At 43.7% G+C, this 27,480-nt stretch overlaps 1 long non-coding RNA gene across 1 annotated transcript in view; it reads right to left on the minus strand.

Annotated features, from left to right (window-relative positions):
- The window catches only part of LOC142768593 (uncharacterized), a 66,654-nt gene extending 42,858 nt beyond the window's left edge, over positions 1-23,796 (minus strand). The window contains exon 1 of the long non-coding RNA XR_012885350.1: positions 23,620-23,796. This is a non-coding gene — a long non-coding RNA (uncharacterized LOC142768593). The remainder of the gene's footprint in view (positions 1-23,619) is intronic.
- Positions 23,797-27,480: the final 3,684 nt, after the last annotated feature.

A 27,480-nucleotide genomic window follows, 5' to 3' on the forward strand; every position in this document is an offset into this window, starting at 1 on the left:
TCATCTGGAATGCTTCGCTGATAAGGTAGATTACAGAATGTTCTTTTCGCAGTGTTTGCTTCATCGAGCGTTTTGCACCCAAAATAAACGTGAAAAAAATGCACGTTTTGCATAGTTCATTGCACCTTCGGTTAAATCATTACACAATAGTCAGTGGGACATGCGACGAAAAGCCACGTGATGTTTTTTCAAAAGAAAGCGTGCATGAAAGAAAGCCCCCTATGTTTCGGTACTCGCTTTGTTGTCGAGACCACCAGCATTACAGCATAATAATGAGCCAACAAGAATGATGCAATACATTTTGCAATTTCTAAATTGATTATACACCAGTCGTGTTGTTTGCTGCTAGATTTATTATTCTCCCCTGCCAGTCTCCATGTTGAAACTCTTTCGAAGTGCTCTTCTGTGTGCGCGGTGGGGCGTAGCCAACGCATGCAGCGCTGTGAAGTTAGCGAAGCGGGAAAGTCGCGCACTATAGCATTAATGGTCCGACGGCACCATATGATATTCTTACCTGTAAGTGAACTATACTCTTGTGAAACATTGTTATGAACTGCTTCTTTCTCTTTGTGTTTATTAATGCAGTGTCTCCTGCGTTAGTTGTACAACTGACCCTATCAAGGTAATCTGACGTACCCACATTGAAACTCTTGAGTCGGAGAACGTTTGAAGGTAGCCTCGACCATAGAGTTTCTCAAAATTAACTAGAGGGCACTCTGGCGCTGCGATCATTCAGCGACCATGAGAATGATGGGTAGTACACACATTTGCCTAGTCTTCGTAATTGTGGGCGGCGAATCGTACTTGAGGCTTCGTTTATTGCTGTGTTTTGATTTTGTTTTGAAAGAAAGATTGAACCCTTTTAAACTTCGTGACCCGATTTGAAAAGGTAACGAAAAAAATAGGCTGGTGAGGCGCAATCGCTGAACTTTTGCCGATTTTTGTTTCATGAGAAAACAGCTTCAAGCCACACGAGCACACACGGAGTCAAAAGCAGAGCAGAAGTATGAAGTTTAGACAAATGAGTGTACTACCCATCATTCCCATGCTCGGTGAAGCGCTGTGTGTTGCAGTTCCCATAGACACTAGCGCCAGAGTTTCCTCTAGTAAGTATTGTGAGAAGCTCTACGGCCTCGACATTTCTGCCATAAGCACCATTGCCGTAGCGAACCACAACACTTTGTGCATGCTCAGAATACCTAACACGTAGTATTATTATTATTGATAATAAGGTCCCCAAACTCCGTACGTAGAAAGGGCGTACCACTCCCCAACTGACCCCCACATGACCGAAGACAAATGTATAGCGCCATTTTCCGCGGGAACGTGCTATCGGTGATTTGACTCGTCGATGTAGCACAGTTACACGTGCCAACGTGTTCGTGTATAGATCGTGAAAGTTGTGCTTAGAATAAAAAATGAATAAAATACTGGCTCGATGGCCTGCGTTGCGGGTCCAAGGCGTTACATTGTCCAAGTGGGATGCAGTGCTATGGAGTCCAATTTAACGTACACAACTAGGGCAGTCCAACGGGACAACAACATGGCGGAGAGGCTAGGCCAACGCCTCCTCTAGGAAGATGCCTGCCGCATGAGAAAAAAAAACAGCTGCCACACTCTTTCCCTCCTTCATTTTGAAACTGTTCTCGGCCGCTAGCGTCACTTGTGGCGGACGGTGCAACAACGCAACACTTTGGATAGCCTCCGAAACAGTGGTGCACAGTTGCAGCTCTCAAATAACTTTCGACTGATGTGCCCCTAGGGGCCGCATATGAAAAACGCTCAGCTGGTACCGCCCGTCGCCGTGATAATAGTGTCGGTCGCGAGCGCCACCGCGCGGAGCTTCTTTAAAGCTGAAGGCAGGCCAACTCCGCTGGGAGCGTGAGCCATTCCTCAGGCATCTTTTTATAGGAGGCATTGGCTAGGGCTATCTGTCCCGACCTTTAAGTGTCCTGCTACGTGTTAGTTGTCGCCCCAACGAACCTAAGTAGGCGAAAATGTTTGACGCACTTGTATTTTGATTTAGGTACACATTAAAAAACCCCAGGTGGTTAAAAATTCCGCAGTCCTCCATTACGGCGTCTATCATATTCATGAAGTGGTTTTGGGAGGTTAAACTACACATTTATTAAGGGTAGTCCTTATTGATGCGTACCCATTATATTCTTAAATTGTATTTCTCGGCATCTCTATTCAATTTTTTATGTCAATGAACTTGACGAGTTGCATTCATGTGCGTGCGCTGCAAAGACACGCACTAGCATTAGCTGCGGCAGCCCCCACATTAGACAAAATCACAGATACACCAAAATAGAGAGACGAAACAAAGCACCTAATGCTAAGTCCCAGCATAAGCTGCTCACCTGTGCCTTAGAAGCACCCTAATGAAGCCGCAGTTCCGCACTGTTGTCAGGTACGGAAGACAACGACAAACACCGTAGGATAATATCTTGTGCATCTGCAATATCCTTACATACGATAACTCGGAGATTTGTATCTGCATTGTTGTCTCTCATGGGGCCAGAACACCGTACATTCGCCTAATCTCGAGAGTTACAACGCTCTACAATGCTTGGGGACCGGAGGGTAAGATCGCCTGCTCCCTTAGATTCTTCTTTATTCTACAAAAAAATAAAACAAATGCTGAGCAGAATGCCTCAGGAGATTTCGCACGAGATAAAAGCGCCGCTTTCACGTCAGTCGCTATCGGAAGTGTGTTTCTGGCGCAAGTTCGTGCGTGTGGTATAACATAATGGCAGCCACCAGCGAGTTCTTAATTGCGCTTGGGGTATCTCCTCTGATTGGGCCACTCCCGATCCCTGGCTGAGTCTTTCATCTTGCTCGACGTAGCGCCGTTCGGCATTGCCTTAGGTGCTTCAGGTCATGAGATTGCTACATTTGCTGGGCCGCTCCATTTCGCCAAGTGGGATGATGCAGAAGTGTTTGTATACAACCCTGGAGAATACGTGTTCACGGAAGGGCGCTATGGTAAAAACGTTTCCAACATCATGGTACTTAATTTCAATAAGGTTAGTGGAAATAGGAAATTTGATCAACACTAATATTTCTACTCAAGGAATGCACCGAAAAAACGGCGTCATGGATAAAAGCGTTGAAATGGCTTCGAAAAGTTGTCATAAGCTTTCATAGAAGGTACAAGAAACAACGAGCTTGCAAGAAACAGTGAAGCAAATTGTACAACAGTAGGCTGTCCATGGAGAGAAAAGTTTGTATGTGCATGTATGGCTAACCATAAGTACCCGCCAGTATATACTGCGAGGCATTAGTAGAAAACCGTGGAAGACAAAAAAAAACAATTGACCATTGGAACGCAACAGCACTATAGAATTTTGTTGTCATATGGCGTGTATTGTTGCTTCGATTTGCACGTTTTTTTATTGAGATATCAGTTATAGAGGCAATCTCGGCTGTATTTCACCGCCGGTGTTGACGTGGGCGTCGGCGCCAATGTCACGCACCGTATTGTATACGTATCTATACACATAAAAATGCCATAAAGAAAAAAAATGCAGAAAAAAGAGTCTAGCGCTTTTTTTATGCTTCTGCTACAACGTTATCAGAATCACGCCAATCACCGCTAATAGTGGTATGCAAATCAATGCAATGTAGGACACACTTCCATGTAATGAAGTTGAAGTCTCAGCGCTAATAGAAGTGTAACAGTTACGTCAGAACATATGGCGACCTTATGTTCAACATATGGTTGTAGTTGACGTGCCTGCAAAATTCAGAGTGAACGAGAAACTGCTCAAAGTACACAAAGACACTTATTAGCCCTGTATGGCATCACTCATTACCATACTAGGCGTTGGCTTCAACAAATTTCTCTCTACGTTCTAAATTAAATCTCACAATGAGTGCAATCCTTGGCATGTTTTTTTTAATTGATTACGTAGAACTCGTATAACTAATATTGCCTACCCACAAATCAAGAGTTGTATCTTTATTGCTATTACATAGTTTTCCTTTCTGATGTAATAACGGGCCAAATAATTGTATGTGCAAGTAGGTTTCACTACCAGTACATCATGATTCACACAAGAATATGACAAATGGCTTCCCACCCTCTTGAGAGACTGTGTGGGAAGTACTGCATGCCGATTCACTTTTCTTAAATATCCATAAATTACGACCACCTTAGAACATAGGATAGAAAAATGGATTGAAGACAATATGAAGAATAGATTTACTTTTTCGTTTCCACCAAATTGCCTGTTATTTTGAGCTGCAAGAGAAATGTCACCTGTGCAGACCCCTAAAAATGCCGAGTATTGCGCAAATTAGACGGGCACTAGCCCTCACAATTTTCTCAAGCTTGCTTGTTAAACTAATTTTCTTTCCTTCTTGTACAAAAAGACATGTTCTGCAGAAATTACAGCAGCCTTACATTTATTCTCTAGAACGTAGAGAGCGCGAATGTTCATGACTATTACATACTAACACTTATACACATACGCACCCAGGCATGTGAAAGCCGCTTCAATAACTTGATGAAAGATGTATATCAGGATATTATTCATCGCACTTAGTGTCATGCATACTGTTTGAAGTTTTAAGTTTGAAGTTTATTTTATTTTTTTCTGATACAGAAAGAGGAGTAAGAGATAAAGGCCGTATTGCCTGACAGAGGCTCCTACTCCCATGTGCATTCGGCATGCGTGTACATGTTTGCATGCGATGCAAGTATACAATCAAAAGAGCGACCAGAAAATTCAAAACATGCATGTACATAATTGTCACTGCAAATAAAGCATTACAGGTAGACATTATACATGAAAACTCTTCATGAAAACAAACATATCATACAGACACTCCACGAATATATACCTATACACATTAAATTATGAATTTTCAAATTGTGGCACAAACTGTATATGCGGTACACGTTAAAAATTAAACAGGTATATTTTATTGATACGTTATCGTGGAATGTTACAGAAAGTTCTTTATAACTTTTTTAAAGCGGGGGGCATGAAAATCTATATGATGTTCAATACTCATGGTCCTGACGCCCGTAGTTAGTTCGCATAAGTTCACATTCTCGTTTGGTGGCGTAATTGATATTGAGAGGGAGAAACGGGAAGGCTACTGAAATGGAGCCTGTGCTTTTTTATGTGCAAAAGTAATCTATAATAGTAGATTTTATTTGCTCTGTTTAACGAGTGTTTCTCAAAAAGATTGTGTGCTGGTAAATCTCGCGGTCTACCGTGATATTTTCCGAAAATTCGCATTGCCCTTTTTCGCAATTTTATTAGTTTGTTGTAATTTTTTGCTCTTGTGTTTCGCCATAATAATGCACAATAGATAAGTTTTGAGTGAAAGAGGGTGTAGTACACTGCCTTCTTTAGTGTTAGTGGTATAAGACTACTAATTTTATACATAGAGCCTACTACAATACTGAGGTCGCTGCTGAGTTTATTAATATGATTGTCCCAAGAGAGATTTTCTTGAAACCATACCCCCAAAAACTTTTGTGTTGTTACCTGTTCTATCTGCTCTCCTTTAAATAAAACAGTAATCTTGACACGGCTTATTTATCGGTTTACATATTATATACTTAGCTTTGCAGACAATTAATTGAAGTTTGTTTAACTTCAGCCAATCAGAGAATAAGTCTGAATAATCATTAATTTCATTTTCAATCTGTTGTAGGGATGAATTTGAAAAGAAAAGATTAGTGTCATCCGCATACATGACTATGTTCGGTGTAGGTGAAACGCTTGGGAAATCATTGATGTATATGTTAAATAATACCGGGCGAAGTATGGATCCCTGCGATACGCCAGTCTGTACTCTAAGATATGGAGAGGTCACCTGATTAAGTGAAACATACTGAAAACGATCCGTTAAGTAGCTTCGCATGAGATCTAACGTTGTACCACGTATCCCATAGCTATGAAGTTTAGATAACAGTATTTCATGATTCACACTGTCGAATTCTTTACGGAGGTCAAGGAATAAACCGACCGTGTATAAACGATTTTCAATGTTTTGTAGTATTTGATGTTTTATTTTGAGGAGTGCGTCCTCACATGATTTATCTTTCCGAAATCTAAACTGAGATGTACTAATTATAGCATACTTACTTAGAAGACCTTCTAGACGGAAAATAATAACAGCCTCAAAAAGTTCTGAGAAGAGTGGTAGTATTGAAATAGGTCGGAAATTGTTTACAGAATTGTCTGCACCCCCTTTGTGAATTGGAGAAACACGGGCTATTTTAAGTTTGCTTGGAAAAATTCCGCATTCGAACATTCTATTGATAATATGGGCTAAGACTGTAGATATGATATCGGATACTTATTTTATGGGAGATGCCAGTATACCATCAAATCCTGCAGCTGCATTGCATTTAAAACTACTGATTACCTTTTCAACTTCACCTGCAGTCATAGGAAATAATACAAAAGAATTTCGCACAGATTGTTTCGTTACAGCGGGTCTTACATACCCGGGATTTTCAAAGGAATTGCTGTTATAACATTCAACAAAGTGAGTCTTCAGGGCACTGGCAGCCCTAAATACTCACTTGAAAATGACTGTGCATCCGCCAGTCATTTTATGTATTCAATGAATAATGCGAGCAGCTGCATTTGCCATGAATAATGGTGGTAAGAGCTGCATAGGCAATCAATGCGAGTCAGTGCGTAAACAGAAGGAATTCACGGGTACCAGGCTGTTTGTTCTGTTCGTTGCTGGTCTAACATTGACCACTTGGTTAATGACTCTCTTGAACCAAGTTATCATACAGGTTTTTTTGCACTCTGCATACCAAAAGATCAGGATAAACGTGCAAGGACCATGTACTATCTACATAATTTTGGATAAATAGATGTTATATACGTACGTACGTCACAATGATTTTGCGTTGTCTGTATTTAGGCTAACCTTCAGAAGTTGAGGGCACAGGTTAGGCGCACAGTCAAATCTCAAAGCTGTCCAAATGGTGAAAAAAAAGGTAACCCAAAAAATAAACGAAGTATGAAACCATTACTTCATTTGAAAGATCGTTAGTATACAATATACCCCAAGTTTCTGTGGTAGGTTCATATAAGTTGCTCAGGAGGGACAAATAATACGCACTGCTTCAGCTGCTTCCAGAACAAGCAGATACATTTAGAACTGACAATCGAATCGTAAATGTGGGAGCTTCGAGGCTAGCGACTACATCGCGAATGAACGTTCTCGTGGATCGCTTTTAATAAATGTAATCACTGAAGGGTCTCAGGAAAATATGATTAACACTATCAGTGTATGCAGCACAGTACCTAAATTAAACAAAGCTCACTATAATAAATAATTTTTAAACATTTCAATAAAAACATTGCGTGAATGCTACTCGCTCATGTGTGCCATAGTAACATAGTAATACTGAAGTATTTATGAATATGTAACGTATGTTTCTGGTCAGACTATATGAGCTAATTGATTGATATGTAGGGTTTAACGTCCCAAAACCACCATATGAATATGAGAGACGCCGTAGTGGAGAGCTCCAGAAATTTCGACCACCTGGGGTTCTTTAACGTGCACCCAAATCTGAGCACACGGGCCTACAACATTTCCGCCTCCAACGAAAATGCAGCCGCCGCAGCCGGGATTCGAACCCGCGACCTGCAGGTCAGTAGCCAAGTACCTTAGCCACTAGGCCACCGTGGCGGGGCAGACTATATGAGAAAATGGAGGATTAGTGCTACATATGACTCGACTTTTTGTGGGCAGAGTGGATAGTATATGCTTTGAGGAGCAATTCGCAGAATCTGTCGAGGCACGCAGCAATACTTCTAAAACTTCTAATGCGGCAAAAAGTGAAGGTTTGGAGTAACAGCATTAAAAACTTTATTTGCGGTTGCATTCACACAATAATGAATACCCATGCAGTTTTTTCAGCGTTCAATGCAGTTTCTCGGACCTATATGTGTTGATCAGTAAGCGAACACATTCATTAGTCATTCTTTATATACTTGTCGACTCTTCACATTGCTTCACAGTAGACGAAACCGAAGTCACCAGGGACGGCTTTAGGCTCCCCCATAGTCGAGTACTAAGTACTCGAATTTGTTAACCAACTTTTCTAAACACACATTGGCTGAGTGTGCATACATATTCACTGCATTAACAGTGAATGACATGGGTTTGCGGCTTCTATGACAGCCTGACAAAACGTGGTCGCGTTTGTTCTCAGAGCTGTGTTTGAAGCATGTATTTACACATATACTACGTTCGTGCAGACGCTTTCTAAATACCAAATACTATAGGAAATATGAGAAATGTGTGCAGTGTTTTAATGATGTAAAAAGTGGGCCGCTTAACGGACGCCGGCGTTTTATTCCTTAGCGAAGGAACACAATATTCATCAGATATGGTTTGTTGAACTGTATGGTACCTTAACTTGGTGTATGGCTTGCCTTAAAATCTAAACAGCGTTCCTTTGTTGGCATGCTCGTGATTTGTGGCATAGTGTTGTATACTGACGTATTTCCGCTTGTTGAGCACGCGACGACGCGCCAATCGTAGCTTTGATTCATTACAAAATCAGATGCGCTGCAAGAACCATTATATTTGCTGCTAGGCATGAAGTTTCCTAGAAAGAAGCAAAGGAGGCTGTGGCACTGCCATTCTTCAGCCACCACGGGAATCATGGGTAGAACACAATTTTTGCCCAGTATCAACGTTTTCGTGCTTCGTACACACTTGCAGCATGTTAATTGCAGTGTTTTGGTTTTGCTTCAAATGAAAAAAAGGTAATCATCGCAAACTTCGCGAATGAATTTGAAATGGTGAGTCTCAAAAGGTCAAGGTGGTGAAGCCTAACTGCTGAACCTTTAATGAACTTCGTCATCGGCAAAGTGGATTCAGGCCCTACAGAGCCAGAACAACGTTTACACTAGGCAAGAATGGGCCAACTAGTGTACTGTCCCTCATTCTACGGTCGGCTCAAGTGCTGTGCATTGCAGTTCTCATAGACACTAGTGCCTGAGTTGCCTATTGTGTATATATTTGAACCTCTACGTCACTATAGGTTCACTTAATGCGGATCAAGAGGCTCAAAGGCAAAAAGCCCTGCTGCGGCAAAAGAAGCCAACACTGTTTTGCACAACGTAAGATAGTCATGACCCTCCAAGATATTCTCTGGTACTTCACTTGGTCTCTTGGGATAACCTTTGTCTTCATAGTACATGACACAGTGTTGTTTGTATTTAAGCCTGTTTGTTTGTAATAAACCAACTGCGTCACGTAAACACCCTTTCGCGAAAGTTTTGTAGAGCCCGTTCGCGTCTATATACGCACGCATCGTGCTTTCGAGCCACAAAACCATTTTTTATTCAGGTAAATACAGGGCAAACAATTTCTTGTCCAAGTGAGTGATGATCAGTAGTATGGGCTGTTTTACCGGAATCTACAGGAAATAGTGGTCAATGAAAACTACAAAAGAGAACGCATTATTTACTACTATAACGCACAAAATCCAGGCATTCCATTATATCGTAGCGATCGCTACATCGGCCGTAATCTCGAAATTTCGCAGCGACTGTCGCCACGCCTACTGACATGACGTCAGAGGACGGGCCACTGAAACCGCGTTTCAACAACAAAACGGTAGCCAGCCTTCCATCGTACATATGAAAAAGCTAGCTCGCTGGGTTCTATCGACATATATTGAAAGTGAGTTAGAAAGAACCCCGAGAGTCGAAATTTCTGGAGCCCTCCAATACGGCGTCTAATCACATAATAGTTTTGGGACGTTAAACCCCATATATCAATGATCAATCAGAAAGTGCGTTGGAGAGTCAGAAAAAAGCCAGGCGTCATCGTGAGGATGCAATCGAGGAATCAAGTGAGCTGAGGACACCGAGGAAAAACGAACCTCACCTCTCAAGATACGTAACCTCACAGAAAAAACAATTTAAACAAAAATCACTGCATATAAACGGAATGAATACTGATGAGGGGAGTCACGCGTCCGTCAATTCGTCCGTGCTTTCGTCCATGTGACCATCCGTCCGTACGTGCGCCCGTTCATGCGTTTGTTCGTGCGTCCATACGTGTATCCACCTGTGTGTCCGTCCGTTCGTTCATTCGTCCTTGCAGCTCTCTGTCTGTCTGTTCATCTCTCCGTCCGTGCGTACGTCTGTCCATCTAGTGAACACTTCAAGTACCGTCATCTCAATTCTTTTTATCATATATTCATGATATACAAATACCGCCATCCAGTGGACAATCCAAGGACTAAACGAGAGTATGTACCACATATCTGCGGTCAGCGCTTTGCTAACAACGAGAGCGTGATAACGACGCCATGCTACGTTTCGTTTTTCGTAACATGTGAATATGCCGGCATGCGCCCGAGAGCGGGTATGTGTCACTGGTATGCGGCTATGTGTCACTGGTTACGCATAACGGCAACGGGACGTACAAGCCCCGCCATAAGAAACTTGGCCCCTAAAAGATTGAGCGTACAAATCGCTAGGCACAACCAGACGTAAATACTTGAGCCAGAACCGATGTCTAAACTTGCGTCGGTAGCAGTAAACTGTTATTGCCTCGTGTTACTAATATGCTGATAATATGAAGTCTTGGTTTGGAAGACCTTTATTAGGCCCGAGGAACCAGCAACCGAAAGCTACGAAGAACGAACCAAGATGATGAACCTACGCAACAACTATGAGGAAGCATGAGCAACACATAAGGATGATAATGTACAGATGAAGAGGATGGGTATAATAAATGCCCTCACTAATTCCCCCCGCGTTAAGCGGCCAGCCTGGCCGTGGCAAGTCAAGGGGACAACGACCGTCCCATGAAGGGCTTCATACGGCAGACATGGACGACCCCAATAGTTCGATAACGGCGATCTGCTAGGGTTGCTAGTGGCGTCACGCGGGGAAGTCTCTTCAATAACTGTGTACGGCTCCATAAACTATGGCTGTAATTTGTCGCACAAACCAGGTGCGCGGATAGGCGTCAAAAGGAGCACTTCGTTTCCAGGTCGAAAGGATACAGCATGATGAGATTCAACGTAAACTAGCTTTTTCTCTTGCTGTCAGGCTTCAGTATTTATACGAGCATGTTGGTGTCACTGTTCCAGTCGTAAGACGTATCCCTCTGAAGTGGATGGAGAGGAATTCGCGTGGCACGTAAAGAAAGAGACGTCCAGGAAGGAAGTAGGTTAGCATTCCTAAACTAGGTAAAATGGTGAGTATCCGGTCGTTCGCTGAATGGCCGTATTGTTGACATAAGTACCGAATGGTGGAACTAAGTCCCAGTTTTTGTGGCCTGGTTGAATATAGGTGGTCATCGTGTCAGCAGGAGGGCGGTGAAATCCCTCAGTGAGGCCGTTAGTCTGGGGATGATAACTAGAGGCAATCATGTTAGTTGTGCCAGAGGCGTGAAGAAGTTCGTTCAATAGTTTTGAAAGGAAAGCTCTTCCACGGTCACTGAGCAACACAAGTGGAGTACCATGGCACAGTATATTGGCTAGGAGTATGAAAACGGCAATTTCAGAAGCTGAACCAGTAGTGACGGATGCTGTCTCGGCGTAGCATGTCAAATGGCCAACGGCTGTTACTAGCCACCGGTTTCCAGCAGCACTGAATAGAAGGGAGCCATAAAGACCAACGCCTACAACTTCGAATGGGGTGGATGGGCACGGAAGAGGCTGTAGTGTACCGGCGGGAGCAGACGCTGGTAGTTTTCTAGATTGGCAGGCAGTGCAAGACCCGACGTACCGAGCTACGCTAGTGGTAATGACTGGCCAATAAAACCGACTTCTCAGGTGCTCGTAGGTTTTATAGAAACCAAAGTGACCAGTGACCAGCAGTCGAATCGTCATGAAGCGCTCTGAGGACTTCGGACCGAAGCGATCGGTGTAGAACGGGAACCCAGCGCTGACCGTCAAGATGGTAAATTTTGCGGTACAGCACCGAGTTGTCCCGCTTGAACAACGAGAGTTGGTGACGGAGCCTCGCATTAAGTCGACGGGAACTGACAGTGAGGTAGCCTATACTACGGCGATAGCATGGGTCAGCCAGCTGTCGAGAAGAAAAATCGTGGTGGTCGTTCAAAGGCAGCCGGTCTACAGAGGTGAGACACTAATCGGCACAGACGTGGACTCCGAGGGTGTGTTGTGCAAAGTAATTGTGGAAACGCTGAGTGGAGCTGCTGGTAGTGGGCAGCAAAAAAAAGCGTCAGCGTCACTATGCTTTTTGTCACACTTGTATATTGTCACACTTGTATATTGTCACATCTGTCACACTTGTAATGTGATGTCGAAATCATACTCTTGGAGGCGTAGAATCCAGCGGCCAAGGCGTCCCGGAGAGTTCTTGAGCGTCGAAAGCCAACATAAAGCGTGATGGTTGGCCACAATGGTGAAATGGCGGCAGTGCAGATAGGGAAGAAATTTCTGCACTGACCAAAGGATGGCGAGGCACTCCTGCTCAATGATCGTGTAGTTCCTCTAGGCTGCAGAGAGGACGCGGCTGGCGTATGCAACGACTCGCTCTCCCGAAGAGTTGTCGTGTTGCAGGAGCACGGCTCCTAAACCACGCCCGATCGCTCCTGTGTGCAGAAAGGTCGCTGCATCACCGTGAAAATGAGAAAGTACAGGGTTGGTCATTGGGGCAGTCTTCAATATGTCGAAAGCCGATTCACATTCCTGAGACGACTCAAAGGGCATACCAGAAGAAAGTAGCTTATGGAGCGGTGCAGCTATGGAGGTAAAGTTTCATATGAATCGCCGAAAGTAGGAGGTGACACCAACGAAACTTCGCAAATCTTTCGGTTTGTCAGGGCGAGGGGAGCAAAGCACCGCAGCAGTTTTATCGGGGTCTAGACGAATTCTATCCTTGCTGTCGACATGATCGAGGACCTTGATAGATCTGCTGGCGAAATGGCACTCCTACGCGTTATTTGAAAGCCAGTGCCGGCAAGACAAGTGAGGACCTCCTCCAAGCGTTGCAAATGTCGAGAAAACGTCGATCAAAAGACAACAATGTTATCGAGGTAACATAGCCAAGTCTTCCATTCCAGGCCACGCAGCATGATGTCAATCGTGCGCTCAAAAGTCGCGGGCGCATTGCATAGACCAAACGGCATAACAATGAATTCGTATAGGCCATATGATGTTGCAAACGCAGTTTTTTCTTTATCATCTTCGTGCATGGGGATTTGCCAATAGCCGGAACGCAAGTCGAGGCTTGAAAAGAATTCAGCACCTTGTGAGAAAACGAGGGCGTCGTCGGTGAAAGGCATGGGGTATACGTTCTTTCTGGTGATTTTATTGAGTGCCGGGTAATCAACGCGATATCGTAGTGAACCATTTTTACGCACCAGAACGATAGGAGACGACCAAGAAATGGATGAGGGTCGGATTATTTCCCGTTGCAGCATATCGTCTACGTTTTCCTCAATGATTTTTCGTTCGACTACAGAGACACGGTACGGACGACGGTGCACATCGGATGTTCCGTCGGTCTGAATACGATGTGCTGTAGTGGTAAAGTCTGGCCAAGGGTGGATGATTAGAGTAGAAAAGAATTTGCATGTGTTATCAACAAATCAAGCAGCTGCTGCTTCTGTGAGTTTGTCAAGTTTCTGTTGATGGCTGCTGTAAAGGCCGAGGAAGCAGCATGACCAGCAGAATGACCTTTACAGGAGACAGGTGTAAGAGGCACAACGTAAACATGCTCCAGATCGGCAACGCAGACGACAGTAGTGCCCCGCGGCAGTAAAAATTTCATCTGATGTGGTGTTCGTAGCAGCGAGGACAGCTGATTCATTGTTGAAGCAAATCACACCGGATGTGAGAGCTATGCCTTTAATTAATAAGGCAACTGGGCGATGGAGTGACCAAAATGTCACCAGAGTCGACTTCGTTGGACAAAACTGAGACTAATTGCTCTTCGTGTGGTAGTAGCTTGATGTCTACAGCAGCGGTGAGTCGAAGTGGCCTGTAGCTTTCATCGCTGAGCAAGTGGTCTGTGTCAGTAAGATGGACTACACGTTGAGCACAACAAATAGCCGCAGACGCAGAGGAAAGAAAATCCCAGCCTAGAATGTGTTGAAGGGAGCACGGGGATAGCACAGCAAATTCTATATGGTGAAGAATGTCGTTGATTAGCACACGGGCAACACAGAGAGTGGAAGCGCGAATCGTTGTTCCCTGGGCTGCAATAAGTATTGGTCCATCGTAAGGCGTCATGACTTTTTGAAGACGGGCACACAAATTAGCACAATTAACGGAAAACGTAGCCCCAGTGTCGACCAAGGCATCAATGTCCACTCCCTCAACTGTGACTGAAATAAAATTGTAAGGGCGCACTGGAGAAGTTGCAGTACTGTGTTGGAATGTCGATGAGCTGGTTGATGAACCACGCCTGCGCGACACCCGTGAGGTAGAATGAGACGTGAGCGAGTTCTTAGGTGTTATCCCACCAGTTAGCGGCATAAGCACGTTTGAAATCCCCCAGCTACTCCTCCACATCTTCGCTGCGCATACCAGCGAAGGAATGGTGCTCACGCTGGAGGCTGTTAATGACGGGAGAAGGCGTGGAACGCGGTGGCGGAGTGGGAATTGTTGCAGCACCAACCTCATCTTACTGCGACATATTTCCGGACACCTGGCCCAAACGGCGACCTGATGTAAGCTCCAGGGGGTATAGCGGGCTAGATGACGACGAGGGATCAAATAGCACCCTCCACCACGTATGAAATCTTTGTTTAGAAGACCTTTATTAGGCCTGAGGAACCAGCAGCCCACAGCTACGATGAACGAACCAAGATGATGATCCTACGCGACAACGATCAGGATGCATGAGCAACACATGATAATGATGATAATGTATAGATGAAGAGAATGGGTATACTAAATGCCCAGAATGTAATTAGATGCGCAAGTTATTTTCTTTTTTTTTCATTTGTTCTTTGCTGAGTTAGATCTGCCCAGAAAGGGAATCAAATCTGTGTGACAAATATTATATTCTCAGCAACCAACGCGCTAAGCCCTGGACCAGCAGACAACAAAAAAAAAAGACGATGAAGCGTCATAAATACGCACATAGAAGCTAATATCGCAAGACAACATCAGCTTGGGAAGTCTGATAATCAAGGAAACTTAACATAGAAAAAAAGCAGGACATCATTATCGCGTTCTTTAGTAAGTAGTTTGTTTATACTAGGACCGCTTTGTTTTCTGAAATGACATATTAAACAAAACGAAACCGAGGAATACTCCATAGCACATTACTGAAGTTTGAACGCCAGAAAAATTTTGATACGGTAGAAGCTTTTTGGCGAGCAACCCTCAGGCACTTCTCTGCAACGATGAGTCGAGGAAACATATATAGTTTCCGAAATGAGGCGATAAAAGTTGGTGAAAATTCTGGGTCATCGTCACAAAGAAAACGGAAGCTATTCAGGCAAATTGCTTGCCACGCCGTGTTTGCTCAATATTTCGCAGCTGACTTACGAGACGGGAAGTGGGATTTGAATAATTTTACGCCCTCATTCTCGCAGTTCACGGTTTTTGAATAAATATTTTGCGAACAATCTCCAGAGAAAGTAAACAAGAGAGGCGTTCATAATTCGTTCGTAGCTCTCAGCGTCATGTATGCGTACACGCGGCGCATATTAAGCGTATATTAAGCGCCTTTCCTCCCCCTCTTCCCTCCAGCATCGTCTCGGAAAGCCGTGAGAATTTTATGGTTATGAACTAACAGTTACATTAAGGTTAAGAATGAACGGACGGAAGGAACCATGGACGGACTTACGGACGCTTTACCTCAATCATCATCATTCACTTCCTAGATATGCTGAAATTTTTTTAGTCAGTTTACTCTCATTTTGATGCTTCCCTAAATCCAAACGAATGCGATGCGTACAGGTTACTATAACTTTTTTGCTGTTTATTGGACCTAGCGATGATATATGGCTTGGTGAGGCGAAATAAATGGCCTAAATGGCGAAAGACCCGGCTGCGGTGGTCTAGGGGATAAGGTACTCGGCTGCTGACCCGCAGGTCGCGGGATCGAATCCCGGCTGCGGCGGCTGCATTTCCTACGGAGGCGGAAATGTTGTAGGCCCGTGTGCTCAGATTTGGGTGCACGTTAAAGAACCCCAGGTGGTTGAAATTTCCAGAGCCTTCCACTACGGCGTCTCTCATAATCATATGGTGGTTTTGGGACGTTAAACTCCAAATATCGATCAAATAATGGCGAAAGACGAAACAATGCAATGCGCTGAGAAAGAGCAAAGACATATGATTGCGCGTGAGTAGGCTGCAGCAGGCGTATTACCACGTAACTGGTTGTAACGACCGGACGGCAGCGCATTGTTGCAATTCATGATAGCGGTGTTCAGGCCTAAAAAGACTGCAGCAGAACGACTATAAATAACAGTAAAAAAGAATTGCAAGGAAGAATAGGGAAAATTCAGTGATAGGAAATTGCACATGACGGAGCTGCTGTAGGCTTCTGAATTATAGCTGTGAAATATTTTTCAGCATGTGTTTGCATCCCAAGTAATTGGCAAGGTGGTGATTTCACTTCTATATACAGCAGCAAAATCACCACCACCATTTGACCATGTTTCTGCTTCACGTAGAGAAGCGGGAACATAGTCAAATAACGCAGTTATCAAGAAGAGCTGAGAGAGGTCATTACTTCTCACGATGAGTTCACTTGTAAACGCAGTAGTAAATATCGGGATGAGTTAATGTAATATACAGATAACCAGAAAATAGCCTAAAGTATAGTAATAGCGTGTGATTAAAGTATAATCATGAAATGCAATTTTGTAGTAGCGTTGCTTGATTGATCATTGTAGGTTTTCAATATTTTGTGGGTGGATTCTACTTCCCAAATGAGGGGGAGGAAGAGGAATAAACGTCATTGAATAAATTCGCAGGTTTAGGGGGCCGGGCCTAGGCGTCCCGAGAGGGACCGTCTATGACTTGCCCCGACACCGCCTCACGGGCTTGCTGGGTCGCCCTAGTTTGGTCGACAAAAGCGGCGCTCCACAGAGCGCCAAGGAGCTTCGACGAAAGGGTCGTGGTGGTAGTGTTTCTCTACTGTCCTGGGCACTCCTACATCACTGCAGCTTCGCGAACCCGCAAGTCTAGATCCACGCTAGTCTGGGCTGTCATGCTGCAGCCGCTCTGCGAGCCCAAAACTCTGGACTGAGTTTCCGCGCAGCCGTGCTGCAAGCCGTCCTGTCTTCATTCACAACAAAGTACACTCCATGAACACGAAAGCGTCAGCCGGGAGCAAGCGTGCTTTATAGCTCTTGGAGCGCCACACCAAAATAAACAGCTTGCCACGAGCGCACGCGTAATCACCGCTTTCCTCTTATACGGGCATGTTCCCGGCCGCTGCTTTCAGCACGTGCAAGCCAGGACAAAGGACGTCGGAGGGACAAGGCTCGACCCTTTGAAACTTCTCCCCTAAAATGCCGTAGGCTTCTACTCGCTGACTGCATGGCATGAAAATTGACTAGCACAATGCTTGGAACATGAAGAAAATTTTCTGACAGGAATGTTTGAAACTATATGCTAAAAGCAGAGAAAGGCGAACACTTATTTTTGGCCTCTATGAGGTCGAGGGTGGGCTAGACATCGATTAACAAACTGCGGTAGAGTTAGACCTCACCGAGTTCTAGCTCAACTGAAGCTCCCATCCTAAGCAGCTGCAAGACCTACAATTTCCGGAAAAAATCATGAGGTATGTTATCATTTAAAGCCGATTCACTCTCACACTTGCTATTTTATTCGGTCAGTTCTGCTACCCGTATTTATATATATCTGTGAATATTCAGTAACCAGTGTCAGTGTATGATGATCACAGCGAATATAAGACAGACGGGCCCTCTGGAAGCTTCATGTTCGAAATATGGGTCCCCTAATTGTCACGAATAAATTTCTATTAATAGCGAGAAAGACTAACTAGTGCCAATTGACTACAACCTTCGAAGCTAATATTTAAATCATTTCGTTCGTTCGTTTCATCGGACTGCGTTTTTCTGCTTTCTACTCCACCTTTTTGTGCGACAGTATTGAGTAAAAACTCACTCCTAAGATGACAATTAGTAGTGTGAAAGGGAGCATCGCGTAGTTATCCTCATTGCGTTTGCCATTTCATCATTCGAAACGTAGAAGTGTTGTCAAGCGTGAACGTATGCCTTCCACTAATTTCTTAATTCCAGCGTCAAAAGGCATCGCCCCTGTCGGCGCCAGGTGCGTTTCAAGAGGCCAACCCCGGACGTCCCAGCTCTTCCGCGAACCAAGTGCACGGCGAAAACCTCAACTTATAGATTTTTTTTTTGCGCTGTGCGCTAAAGCGTGCCAGCGGTTCGTGCGTGTCCTGCGACGAGCGCTCATTGATCGGGCTTGTTGGAACCGGCTTATGAACGCCGTGAATCAAGCAGTTCTCGGAAGTCACCTGCAGAGTCGACATTTTCCCCTGTCATTGGCAGCATTTTTTTCGCTTTCAATGTGCGTGCCGCCCGGTGTTTAGTCATTCCAGTTTCTGCGCCACTTAACTCAAGGTAATGCGTAGTAGTAGAGAACCGCGGAGTCTTGAAGAAAAATAAAAAAAACAACTGATGAATGTCAATGGCTGATTCCTGAATACGACACTTTTTTTGTGTGCACCATCTCTGGCCCATACTCATTCTTTCAGAATATGATGGTTGGTCACGCTATTTCGCCCGTTTCACGAAAAGCTTTCTCTTCCATATTCTCCGTGCGTTAAGAAGTTTGATTACAATTAACTGTAGTTGAGATGCAAAACGTATACACGAGTCATAAAATGTATATGAAGAGTGCCGTCTGGCAAATCAAGTTTATCCACCTCGTCGAGGGCAGGGCAAGCACTGCAATCAACTGCTAATCCGAAAGTAACAAGTTCGATCGAAGCCGCAGCAGTCACATTTCGATGTAGGCAAAATCCTGAAGGTCCGTGTGCTGTGCGATGTTATTGTACGTTGAAGAGCAACAGATTGTACAAAAATGTACATAAAACTTAAGGGGGGGGGGTATCACGCAGTACCCCTGCAAACTGCAGATAACTATATTTCTATGAAAAAGAGGTTTACTATCGTAATGCAGCTCAGAATAACCGAACCTAAGCCAGCGATCTGGTTTCCGCATGGCCACCTATCTGTTTTTACGAAATTGTTGCGGGTTATGCTACAATGTTAAGCTCTTGTCATAACTGCTGTATTTTTTTCAAGCTTATTTTTAGTTTCTAAGTTTGTCGCGTGCCGCGCCGTGGTGGTTTGTGACTAAGACACTCGGCTGCTGACCTGTAGGTCGTGGGAACAAATTGCGGCAGTGGCGGCTGCGTTATCGATGGAGGTGAAAATGCTGTTGGCCTGTGTGTTCATATTTGGGCGTATGTTGAAGAACCCCCGGTGGACGAAACTTCTGGAGCCCGGCATTATGACGTATCTCATAGTTGTTATTATTACTACTATTATTATTATTATTATTATTCTCGCGAGTACTTCATATGTTTCTTATTGTATATAAACTCTCGGAGTTATCAGTCGTATATACTGACCTGCAAGACGGCACTTGTTGCGCCCTTCATTTTTTGTGCATATTTCTTCCACCATGCAGTATTTTGAAACATTTCCTCACAAACCCAGATTCACGTTCTGATAGACTAGATTGTACTGCTCGCTCTAATCAGCAGTGCGCAAGAAGACACATAACACGTTTTGTGCGTTCTAAGAGTGGAAGATTTGCTCGTTTTTCTACTGATAACTACGGAGATTCGCATGAAACGTAATAAAAAAGTATTGTCAGCTCGCTTACTTGTTAAACTTGTCAGGTTTGAAAGAAACTGGTTCGTATGTTAGCCCCCCAAATTGCAACGTAGATACACGGCCAGCTTTTGTTAGAGGTCTGGCTCAGCGAGTGAGTCCCGAGTGTAAACCTGGCCTCATGGTGTGGGTGTGTGCCATACGATTCAACGCTGTAGTTCACATATCTTCACATCTAGTTGTTTGAGGTGCTCTAAGGTGACATCGAAGAACCAGTCGCTAGTATAGGGACTGCTTTTCTGCTGCATTCTCCAAGTAAAATTTACTCCCGGCAAAGTTATTGATGTTTGGCATTCCAACGCAAGTATGTACTCCACATGCTCATCATATGCACGAAACCTAGATTTTGTCAGCGTTTCAGAGGGCATATGTTCTACTGGTATGTATTTCACAATACTATGTCATTCTTTACGCGGTAATCAACATTTTGTCAGCTAACTTTGAATAGTTTTCATACCTTGGCACGCACATCGGGTCGACGTGGCATATTATTTTTCATTCTTCGGATAAACTTAGATCAATACTTTCAAAGCGTAAAAATGAGAAATGGGTGAATAAATAAGAGTGAAACGCGGACACACAAGTTCACAAAACCCATCCACTCAGAGTTCTTCCGACAGGCCAGTAGTTCGCAAGAAGCCCAATAGCGCTTGCACGGCCTTCTTCTGTAATAATGAGTGATGAGTCCATGGCGCAGTATACTTCTTTCTGACAGCGGCTAGTCACCTAACTTGTCGGATGTAATAGAAAGGTACTGTCTTTGTAGATTATAACACGGGCAATCACATAGAACGTGTCGAATTGTCTCTTCATCTCCGAAATGTGCATGGGGGGGCGTTGTCGGCCATCCCTATGCGAGACACGTACTCACAGGTAAACGCGACGCCCAACCATAATTTGCACAGAACAGTAGCGTCACCTCATCGTAGTTTTGTTGGGAGCCGTAAGCTTAACCTAGGATGAAGGGATCGTAATTCTGCATGCGTAAAAATTCCCCAACCCCAGTGTAGGGTAGCATACCGGACATTAGCATCTGGTTAACCTCACTGCCTTCCTTTTTTTCTCGTTTTTCTTCTCTTCTTTGGAGCTTCGTTTCAGTGATAGATTCTGCTTTGGACGTAGCTGTGGGCAATAGCGATAAGCAGAAACTATTGACATAACTGAATATTTTTGTTACACTGTGTCAAAACTCCGTATGATATCGTATTGAGCACGCTTCAGTAGGCGTTATGAAAGGTTCGAATGGGATACAGACGGAACGCTGATATAGAAAAAAACAAGATGAACGCTGTGATTGCCCTCTATCCTCCTGCTCTGATGTCCTGACTCTAGCCCAGTTTAAGGTTCTTTAGCAACTGGTTCCCCGACAAGCGTTTCTAAGTAGGCGTAAATTTTTACTTCGAATGTCTGTTAACGTGGTGAAAAATTTCTGTTTCGGCGTTTTTTTTCCGTTTTTTTAAATGTTCTCATTGAAGTAGTACTGTGCTTAGCTTCCCAACAATGAAGCGGCCACTGCTCTTGGACAGGCCGACACTTAGAAGCAAATATCAAACCCACCATAAATAGGGACAGAAGAGGTACAGTCGCGAACTAAATGGAACTAAGTGCAGCAACACAGGAAAATAAAAATACAGAAAAGTTACACTAAACGAACGTCAGGTGTCTTCCAACCATTCTTCGAATAATTCAAAAACAGCTTGCCCTCGTAAAAGCGCATTTTTAAAGAATCTAAAACCGAGTTGTATTCAACAGCACACTGTTACGGAACTTTGAATACAGAAGCATTTGCACGTGAAAGCAACTCGTTTCCGAGGAAGCCTTAGTCACTTTTTTGCTGAAAAGGAGTTAAGAATGCGTAAAGCGTTTCCGTAAGGAGGCGATGGAAGGTGTTCGAAATGGCGTCTCAGCGTCGACAAAAAAGCGTTTCTGTTTTCTTTTTTTTTATCGCAAGTGCCTTGTTATACCTCATCGCAAGTGCCTTGTCAAAGCCGCAATTGGGGGGGGGGGGGGTAACGGGAGAGGTGGGTTTTATTAAATGTTCACGCGTTAATTTGGGAGAACCGCGTTGCCGATAAACACTTCTCTAGCACACCGCAGTTGAAAACAAGCAAAAAAGAGAGCCGTTCATAAGCCGCTCGTCGTCCCGGACGTCGTGAACGTATACGTTTCGCGCGGAGAAAAAACAATGGAGCTTCACGCTGCGTCGCTGAACTCGTGTCATTACAGGGTGATCCTCTGACAGTTGAGCCCTTAGCGTCAGCGGCACCGAAGAACGAGCAATTAGCGCTAGATTTGACAACAAGAAAAAAAGAAACAAATAAGAGTAACATTATGAACATACCACAGAAAAGAAAGTAGCGTTCTGCGTTAAGGCGCTGCGCCGCAGTCTGAAGCAACGTCGTAAATAAGGTGCCTGAACTGTCGGTGCACGAAGTACTTCCTTAATTGAAAGAAAAAAGAAAACGAGCGCTTCATTTTTTGTTTTTTTTTTCTGGAGTACATCACTTTGCTGTCGTCATATTCAGCTCTCCAAATACTTTATAAGAGTTGACTGGCGGGTGACTTGTTGTTCTGACATAAAAACCATTCTGAGTTGCGCAACTAAACCAATTATACAGGAAGAAAGAGATGAGCTCTGGTACACACTGATTTTATTGAAGGCAGATGCACGCCTTCACACACTAACATACTGTGCAGGGGCAACATCACAACAACAACTGTAGATAAAAACGAAAAGTGAACTCAAACAAGGCGCAAAATAAAAATTGAACATCACTACTGTACAGAAAAAGTGGAAGTGTCGCTTACACACCCCTCCCCTGCTTTCCTGATAAAAAACAAAATGTTTCCAACGCCGTTATCATTATCGACGGAGCTTGGGAAGGGACTGGAGGGCATCACCTTTTCCTACACCTCACCCTAAGTCAACTGCTGGACTTAAAATGAAGTATTTTCGTATAACAGAACGCGAGGCATTTTTCACGTACTTCCATGTAGGAGTTTTCCAAACCAGAATCACGGTTCACAATGCGAGCATGTCATGCCGTGGTCAACGAGGTGAATTCTCCTTTCATTGTTAAGATTTCTTTCGTGTTCCCTCAGTCGGTCCTTCGGGCAGCACCCTGTTTCGCCGATGAACGTTTTACCCGAAGACAGTGCAGTCTCCTATACGCCGTTGTTGTCAAGCTCAACAAAACGTTTTTCATGCTATCTTGAAGAGCTATCTTTTTTCTCCAACATTATTATGAGACCGCTCGGTAGATAGACTCCTTTGGGGCCAAGAAAACCAACAGCACGTAAAAATGACTAGCTACTTTTTTTTTCAGGCAATGTGTGACTTCGTGCATCAACGGAACTGCTTCTGGTCTCTGCGTGTCCACCAGGGACCTCACACCATGTTTTGAGTCGCCTTGCTTGTTCTTCTACAGAAGCGGCTCGGCAAAAGACACGACGACCGACTCAGGGAAGCCGGCTGAAAAAACCCTCTCCTACTGTCATAATCGTAAGTGCGATGCCTGGAATGAGAGCAACTTGAATACATTGCCTTGAGTTGCTAATTGCGAAACCAGTTTAGCTCGACGTACGTATGCAGTTACCATCAAAAGGTGTGCTGCTCTGTTATCGATGCACGTTGTCATCCGCGGGATGTAATTTTGTAGCAACATCTGCGACGTGTTAGAAAAAATAACTCCGTCGACTCAAGAGGTGACTCCGTAAACGCGCTTAAAATGCGCTCCACGTCACCGTTCAAAGTAAACACTGCTCGGAAACACTTACCAAAAGCGCCGGAGGACCGCTTGCATGAGCCATGTGTGCTGTTAACGAAGCTGCATTTGTTTAGCTTTTCTCGCTTTGAAAGCACGCGAGAGGCGCGTGTCTGTTCCTAATTAGTTCCACGAGTGAGCGTGCACTGCATTGCTTCGAGCAAGCGACATCTTTCGAGAAGTTGCTGTCGCCAAGCCTGTCGGACCAGTTTGAGTGAGGTGTTGACGTGGCCAGTCGTTCCAGCTTTAATTTGTAGCCCGAGGCTGCTCGCACGCGAGTAATTACGTGACACTATTGCTGTCATTCAAACAATGTTATCTTTGTTAGCTTCAACTCTGCTAGCAATAACGGCGCATTCATAAGGTGGCACACTCATAATTTGTTTTGACCGTCCACGTCAGAACACATGCTCTGGCTGTGTGCCCGGTGACACTTGTCTAGTCTAACCACTCTGCCACGTTGGATGAGCCCTTCTGGCCGACCAACTCTGTATAGAGCCCTTCTGATCGACCAACTCTGGGCTGTCCAGCAGGCTGACAATGCGGCCGAGTGGCCTGGCTTTTTGGTCCATATACATTGGAGCGGCTGGTTGCGTGATGAGACGCACTCTGTAGGGCATTAATAACGTTTTTATATCCATACCTGAGAAGGGCACTTTTAACCTGAGGTCCTTTAATGTGTCGGCTAATTCATTTCAATATTTATTTGTTTATTTACTCATATGCTAACCCTCTCTAGAAGGTCGTCACAGGAATGGCAAAATAACTCCAAGCACAAACATATAACAATGGCCAACTAACAAGCGAAATTATACTTGACATATTACCTGTCAAAAAATACCAAAAAATCATGTGTACATCATTTGCTTGCACAGCTTTCTCTGGTAAACTATTTGAATAGAATTGAGTTTAGCTATGAGAGAAGACAATGCGCCACATACCACATTAAGACTAAAAGGTCGGGGAGACAAAAAAAAAACTATTTAGTATTGACGGCTTTCATCCGTTCATCTTAAGGCAAATGCAGCTCAGACTTCAAAAGAACAGACAAAAAGTTTCTCTTGACAGGCTTCGAAAATGGTGCGCTGCTTTTGCTTTATGATGACCAAGCAACTACCTCGAGATGTGCCTTTCACCCTTTTAAAACCGTAGCAACAGCAGCGATAGAACCACGAGTCTTGATGCAATATCGATATATGCCTGTGACGATCAACTCTACAGCTTTTCTAATACACGTATAGTCAAACATTTATAAAAAAAAGTAGGGTACAAGGGATTATCACTTGTCAACACCGTTGGAGTTCCGCTGTGATCTGCATTGAATCTTCTCCATACGAGCTCAATTGTATTACCGCTATGTGTATGCTAATCCAACGCGATAACCTACGAAAGATACTCAAATAAGCAAGAAGAGCTTCAAACAGGCAAAACTTAATCCTTAACACCTTGTTTAGTGGCTGGAACACAGGAATTTGCAGTACTCGTCCATCTTTTTTTTATTTTATAGGCAAAATGCATACAATACTCATTCGTTAGGTACGTTGTGATTTCAAGTAGATATAGATGTTTTTGGTTGAAATGCGGAAATGTGACTTGCAAGCAGCGTATACCCCTACCAAGTTTTGCTGGCTAATTGAAACCATGTTATAATGTATACCGCCTTACTGTCTCAGTTGTAGTTCTAGTAGAGTCTGATATTTGACTATTCACTCTGAAAACTACGTGTTCAATCTGTATGCTGTGAACATTAGTGACCAATAGTGGCCGATAAATGTTTTGGTCACTTTAATTATTTGTCCATCATACCTAAAGCAGAAAAAGTAATGCTATACTTGAGTCTGTCATATAGGTATGGCGGTAATTGAATGAAAAAAAAAACAAACAAATTTAGCCGTCAATTTTAGATGGGAGATAGGCCAGTTACATTTGCACTTAATTTACGATTGTCCTAAAGACTGAAAATTTTTGGGAGGCCAATAAATTGATTCAAATCAAACGTGTGGCATCTATTGAAGACATTAAATATGATTGTTTTTCTTCATCCTCTTTGTATCCGAATCAGTCATGCGGGTGGTGACGTCCATTCATTCCTTCAATGATTCATTTATACATTCAACACGTTCTCATTGTGTATAGTACAATGCTATGAGAGTAACGGCAATACACTGCAGAAATGGTAGAACTGACTTACTTTGCAGCAACAACAACGGCAATGATAAAATTAACAATAACAATAACAATAACTGTGAACCTAATAATAATAGTTGTCATTTTACGGGGGAAAACTCTAGATATGAGTGTAAGGCAGGCCAAACAAGACTTTTTGTGAGTATGATGTAACCAAATTATACTCGTTATGTTTTATTTCTTCTCGCGAAAGAGGAGGGCTTCGAAAATTTTGCCAGATAATAGAACTTACGTGAAGTCACATCGTGAAGTGAGTACGCAGACATCTAACATTTCACTGTCTTTGATATGCAACCGATACGGCTTCGAGCTTTCCGGTCAGCATCCGGACACCTTAACCGCGACCGACAGCTATTACAATACATTCCGATCCAGTACAAAGCGAGCACTCCTTGCACAGAGGAGGGCTTCGAAAATTTTGCCAGATAATAGAACTTACGTGAAGTCACATCGTGAAGTGAGTACGCAGACATCTAACATTTCACTGTCTTTGATATGCAACCGATACGGCTTCGAGCTTTCCGGTCAGCATCCGGACACCTTAACCGCGACCGACAGCTATTACAATACATTCCGATCCAGTACAAAGCGAGCACTCCTTGCACATGCGATGAAGAGCATCTGTTCCATCGGGTGGGTGCCCAAGCGACCGGGCCCCCTCTCCCCCCTCCACTCCTAAAAAATTGGACTGAAGGGTGTTCTAGCGAAGAGTAACAAAAGTAGCTCTTTTTTTTTTCAAGGCTTTCAAAAATTCCCTGGCCAAGAACCTGTCGGTTTCCTAAATATACAGTTCTTATGCGTATATATAATACAGTCGAAGAACTACGTCCACAAGACAGTCTGAGTTCCTTTTTTTTTCGCTTTATGACCAAATATAGCATATATTTGTCTATTGTAGGACTACTATTTAGTGAGTTGAATTTTGTATGCTGCATAATTAGCACGACTGAGTAGTTAGCATCGCGGTAAAATCACAGTGATACTGTTGAGTATCAGTATACCTTTCTATCAAGACGCATTTGAAGCAGGTATTTTTAATAAAAATTAGTTCAGCGGAAATTTTTGTGGCATCATACTACAAACAGGTGGTTGTCTTCTATCGCTCTTTTAAGGTGTTTGTATCTCAGTAAAGAAATATTTCCATAAGGTGTTGCTTTTATCGCAGTACTGGCTATTTCGCTTGTATGTCATTACTTTCATTTTATTTGCCGAAAGGAGCCGTCGTGTCTTTGGGAAAAAAAAGAAGATGATTTTTCTATGCTATGCAGAGCAAATGGGCCCTCTGGTCGGTTACACAGGTTAGGTAGCGAAAGGCCTTCGATGCGCAAAGAACGGCCTGTATGGTTAAGCGTCCGAGAAAGCTGACGCTATGATCGCGAGTCAGTATTGCTGAGTGCCTCCGATGAAAGTCGCCATGTTTAAGATAAGGTGAAGCACCCCTCATTTATTTATATTTTGGTGGAAAGCATTCCGTGAGCTCACAGGTGTTGCTTTGAAGCCATATCTACGTTGTCGAGACGGCAGCCTAATCGAGTAGGTGTGGTTGGGTAAGCGCAGTTTACGCAGCAATTTTCTCAGCAAAATATATGCAGTGTGTAAATCAGTGTTAGTAAATACACTCTTTTCTCAAATAAATTGTGTTCATCAGTAATTGTTAACATTTTACGGAGCATTAGCATCCCTGTAA

The sequence above is a fragment of the Rhipicephalus microplus genome, chromosome 8 (assembly GCF_043290135.1).
Source record: "Rhipicephalus microplus isolate Deutch F79 chromosome 8, USDA_Rmic, whole genome shotgun sequence".
Classification (NCBI taxonomy): Eukaryota; Metazoa; Arthropoda; class Arachnida; order Ixodida; family Ixodidae; genus Rhipicephalus; species Rhipicephalus microplus.